The following is a 6,201-nucleotide window of genomic DNA, read 5'->3' on the forward strand; positions in this document are numbered from 1 at the left end:
ATTATCAATTACAGACTTTTTATTATTTATTGTTCAATTCAATATTTTGTATCATTCCAAATTCGTTTGTATACTATTTCTTTTCAATTTAATGTTACTCTAAATGATGGTTGTTATCTCTTTTGTTCTATAGCCCTGATGAAGACCGGAAACTAAGGTATACAATATATTGTATACAATATTTTTTTGTTTATTTATGCTTTTCTTTGCTGAGCTCACCCTCTGACCATCTTCTCCAATCATTAATAATTTATGGAAAGAAAATATGGTATAAACTGCTATAGTAGTATATACCAGAATCGAAAAGAATAGTTCAAGAAGTAGAATCAAAAAATTAAGAATAACAATTTAGATAACAGTCCACAAATTTAGATAACAATCCAACAGTTTATACCGTGTCCGTAAAAGTGAAACATCAATATTTGAGGTCAAAAACTCAGTCTTGGTTGAACGGTCGGAATATCATGAATTTAAAACCACGTCAAAGAACAATTTGTAATTCAATTTTGAGAAGCTACAGCACGTGAAGAATTTTTTTTTTCAAAAGTATTCTAAATCATCGGGAGTTGGTGACTCGATTTATACTGAAACATTAGTGTAACTAATCTCAAGAGGTTTTGAAAAAAATCTTTCTATCAGGTAATTTATTATATGAGGTTATTTATATAGCAGGATGACAATATATTCTTTACATGTAAACATAATTACAAGAAATACACACACACATTATATATATATATATACATTGAAAAAAGATATTAAATCTGTACCTCTACAACTCAGGGAGGGTTTGTAGGGAGGTACTGTTACCAGACCGACGATTGTGCATTCAGTCAGGATCTCACTAGACCACCAGATTTTTACCCACTTTATGGTGCCCACGTACCCACTTTTACAGACTGGATGGACCCAGAGGACTCCCGAACCCACAGGACTGACTCACGGTGATAATTAAATAGAAAATAATTATTTGTCACTGCCGGATTCGAACCCATATCCTTGAAGTTAGTAGAACAGTACCAATGAGCTAACCACTCCCATATATATATCCAATATGAACCGGCTTCAATATGTATATGGCCTAAGAAATGATTTGAAAACAAAAACAAAAAGCTGTATGTTAAACAATTTTCATATTTTAACCATTATTGGTTTTTCACTACTACGCGAAACGTGTGCCTGACGAATACTGAAAACATGAGGTTTGCATATAACACTTAATTTTTTACAACGTCATTCCCAGTAACTAAATAGATATGAAAGGACGCGTAAAAAAAATTAGTTATCCTCAAAGTTGGAAAATTAAAATTATTTTAGAATCTATTTTGACCTTATAATAATTTTCCTTTCATGTGGTCGTGAGCTGTCACATCATTTATATGTATTTTATAAAATTCTTTCTATTAAACATATTACTTGTAGGAGTAGTATTTGTTTCTGCAGAAAAATAATAATTTCTGAAATGAATTTTTTTTTAATTATTAAATTAGTGATGATTTTTATTTTATTCATAATTATTGTGTTTTTTTTCTCTTCTTGTACATAGTTGGATTATTTTTTTGTTTTTTTCCATCTTTTTATAAATATTTTGAGAGAGATTGTATTTATTTTTATTCTTATTTTATTTTATTTTTTTAAATTTTAGTATGTATGTGATCAGTTATCACTATTACCTATAGCCCAGCAATGCTGTGGTAGACTTTAATATTTATCAATAAATGAAGTTTTGAATTAAAGAAAAAAGTATTAAAAGGTATTTGATTGCATGTTTGCTAATATAAAAATATTAACGTCTCACGAATCAATCTGATCACCACCTATCTTTGTCTTTACTGTCATGTACAACTGACAGTAGTGCAATTTTCGACTATGTAGGGGTGGTGCTTTTAAAACAATTTTAAATTTTTAGCATCGAGTTTTATTTGGATTCTCTATTCCCTATCTAAGGGTTGTTATATTTTTCATTGAATGGTATATGTGGCTAGTTCAAGGGTATTAAAAAAAATTTGTTTATTTTATTTTATTTTTTTGTTATACTGAAAATTTCGATATATTGAAATTCGCTTCATAAAGGTTACACTGTGTATTTAGGACTGGAGGACAAGAAAGTAAGTTTTGACTAGGACGTATTTGTTCAAAGTTATGGTAAATTCCATTAAATACTCAATTAAAAAAAAAATAATCGAAGGGTGTTAAAATGAGATAATATCGAGTAAATTGACGAGAAGTAAACTTTTTAGAGCCAATATTATCATAGAAATATTACTTTAGTTAAATAAAGAGACAGGAATCGGTGAAATAAGGAGTTCGTTAACTTTTCCTGAGTGGATGGGGAGAAAAATTGGATGAGATGCGAATATACAAGAAATTAAATTTAAAAGTTTCCTATATTAAATAAAACTCCTCCCAAGGCCTTTAATTGCAATTAAACCCTACACTAGTACATAACGATACTACTTGTTCTATTTTATGTTACGGATTCTTAAACGCTCTTTACAGGCTCCTGGATATTATATTATTATTATTTTTTTAATATTTGACCCTGTTAGGATGAGGAGAGAAAGATGGCGCATTCGCCAAAATAAATTATGGCTCTTGTCAGGACTACTAACCTGTAAGAAAATGAAATTTCGCAGAGAGAGGCGAGGAAGCTACGTCGTCATAGCTCTGAAAACATCAAACAGGCCTTTTAAGCAAAGGAGTAGAGGTTAAGGAAGAACCAGTCTCCGATTTAAGGGCCTTATTAAGCTCTCCGTTACTTAAAAGACATCTAACTCGAGCTTATGCACCCTTCAAGTCTTCATAAACATTCCACTTATTTCAAATTTACAACCAAATCCATTGGTTAAATTAGGTTATAATGAGTGAATTACACAAAATTAGCTCATTATTGTGGATTAGAGGGTTTTCTTTAACATTAATCACGCTACACTCAATAGCTACCATAGCAATTCATTTTAGAATTGCTTAAAAGCTTAAACGTTCTCATTTTGAGAATTCCTTCGGGTTTAACTCAAGATATAGTAAGATCGAAAATATAATTATGTTTAGCTTTAACCAGTTTTTCGTTATGAAATAAATAATTAAAGATAATGTCTATAACATACTGACGGTCAATAATATAGATGAAATAATAAATATAGTAAAAATAACTAATAAATATAGTTTTAGTTTGAAACTTTGTTTTTTTCCATTCAAAACTTTATTTATTGATAGATATTACAATCTGCCACAACGTTGTTGGTCAATAGGTAATAGTGATGACTAATCACATTCATACTAAAATAAAATAAAATAAGAATAAACATAATAAATAAATGAAAAAATAAATAAATAATATAAAATAATAATTCTTAATTTAAAACAAAATTTGAACCTTTTTTTCTCTCAACTTTATTCTTTACAAAGAATAAAGTTTCTTAGTAAAGAATAAAGTTGAAAGAAAAAAAGATCAAATTTGTTTTAAATTAAGGATAAACTAAACCACTCTCAAACAAGAATAAATAAAATAATAATAACTAAAATAATCACCAATCATATTTACACTAGTTTGAAACAATGGCAATAATATAATTATATTTAATAAAACGTCCTATATAATATTTGTTTATAAATAAGATAGGTAAAAAAAAATATATTTATAGGACAAAATTAATGCAGCCACTGAGTAAGATTTCATCGTTAATGGTAAAAGAATCAAGGAGACAAAATTTATTTTATTTATTTCACCTAAGCTCTAGTTGGTGAGCTTAATAGTGCATGTTTAAATTGATTTGTTTATAACATAATAATAATAAAACTGGGCTGTGCGTGTCAGTTTCATCTCACTTACTTATTATTTCCCGAAAAAAAATTTAAAATTTGTTTCGGTAAAACAAATTAAATTTTATTGTTAGAACAAATTTTAGAATTTAATGAATTCAACTATTTTCCCAAGAAAATGCGTGACCTTCCCGGTGAAAACAATTATTTAAGAAAACCGAGACAGACGAAAGTTACGATCCCAGGAGCAGAGTCGATATGATACTGGTCGTCCTGTCTCTATCCAATACTTCCTTCACCGCAGTTATGTTCCGCCGCTCTCGTAAAAATGCCGGATATACTGGCTCTGTTTTCCAGGGAAATTCTGGAAAATCCTCCTTACCTCCGCTGTTTCAAACATGGCTTTTTCCCTTCCCTCTTTTATTTATTTATTTTTTTCCTGAAGGGTCGTCCCGGGTGACTTTGTGAGAGAAAAAAAAAAGAACATGGAAAAACTCCGTTAAATAAATTAATGAGGAATGAAACAGAACATTCTTTAATTAGTTATTTTATCCCACTTTAGCTTATTAAAGAAAAACCTTCAGAGTTTTATATATTATAAAATAAAAAATAGCATTCTTCTCTCAGAAAGAAAATAATCATATATACTATTCATGTTGTTAAGGTCCTTTATTTCAGGCAAAGAAGAATTTTATTGTATTTTATTCTTGAGCACCTAAAATTATTAAAAATTAAACCAGTACTGGTTTACGTGGCCACTATATTCTTTCTCACTTTACTAACCAACATATTGAACAATGACATCTTATGCAACAACTGTATTCCAATATTATGAGGGAAACTTTATTATCAATAGCCAATTTGAAAGAAAGTAAGGTTTGCTTCATAGAAGAGTCTAGATTTTATTTAATATAGTCCGAGATTCCTTTAAAAAAAATCAACATTCCCTAATAAAAACTTTGATAGTACTTTTTTGAATTTTTATTACATTCCTAATAAAGAAATGTTAGTCTGCTTGTCAAATCTACCCAAATGCTACCCGATAAAATGATCACATTAATTTAAAAACTTCATATAATACTAAAAAACCGAATACAACATCATTTAAAGTAGAGTAAATTTGCTATTTTTACGTTCAATATTTCTTGAGATATACTTTTTATGAAAGCAACACTCCCTAAAAAATCTAATAAAATATCAGTAGTTAGTGAATTTATTTTTTGAAATCTATATCTCAGGAATCGTGAGACGTACAAATACATATTAGCACCCGAATTAAAACTAGTTTTATTTGCTATAAAGTAGCTTATGACGTCTATGTGTAGGAGTAGTAGTTTTTATGATATTTGACAAAATAAATTATAAGATTATGATTTCTATTTGTACGAAAAAAAAAATAGTTTAAGAAAAGCTATACCTCAGGAACCAGAACGTACAGATAGATGTATGCTAGCAATCAAATTAAAGATAGTTTAATATAATGTAAAGGAGTTTATCTTCGTAGGGGTAAGAGTGTTTATGATATTTACATATGAATATGAATATGAAATTTTGTCCGGACAACTATAAATCAATATATTTTTGCAAATACCATGAAAACTATTTCTCCTACGGAGATAATCGTCATAAAGTACCTTATAGCAAATTAAACTAGCATTTCAGCATTTCAATTTCACTACTGATAGACATCTGTGGGTCTCATAGTTCCGGAGAAATAGATTTCCCACAATACCGTATACAATTCACTAACTACCGATTTTTCAGTAAATGTTTTAAAACAACTGTATCTCAGGAACTATTGAACGTGAAAATTCGGGATCATATTTAAACAAATTCACCCTACTTTAATTGATGTTCTATAAGGTTTTTTAGTGTTGTAGATATTATTAAAGATAATGAGCTCCGAATGAGAAAAAATGTTTTTCGTATTGAAACAACCTCTATTTTTTATTCCCCCAAACTATACTTGGTAGACTCATCAAACTATACCCAGTTAATGTGCTATAAAGTAGTTTTTAACGTTTATCTTTGTAAGAGTAGTAGTGTTTATGCTATTTCCCAAAATAAATTGATAAGATTTCTATTTGTTCGGACAAAATGTTTGATTTTTGAAAAACTATATCTCAGGAAGCATTGGACATACAAATGTTTACTAGCAATAAAATTAAAAATATTTTAAAGGACTATACAGTGGTTCATAACATTTATCATTATTTAAATGAATCATGAATGATGTATCCTAAAAATTAAAAATTTTTATAGCACTATTACTTGATAAATTAATAATTAATACCATTAAAAACATAATAAGATATAACAACTCAGAGGGATAATCGATTTTAATTACCTGGACCTCCATTATAAATATCTGAAACAGCAAGCCATGAGCTTCCTTCTCTGTTTGTAAACAATCTCGATTCTCAACAAACTAGGTAGTTC

This window comes from Halyomorpha halys, unplaced genomic scaffold (genome assembly GCF_000696795.3).
Source record: "Halyomorpha halys isolate HHAL.00 unplaced genomic scaffold, Hhal_1.1 Scaffold1408.1, whole genome shotgun sequence".
In the NCBI taxonomy this organism is placed as follows: Eukaryota; Metazoa; Arthropoda; class Insecta; order Hemiptera; family Pentatomidae; genus Halyomorpha; species Halyomorpha halys.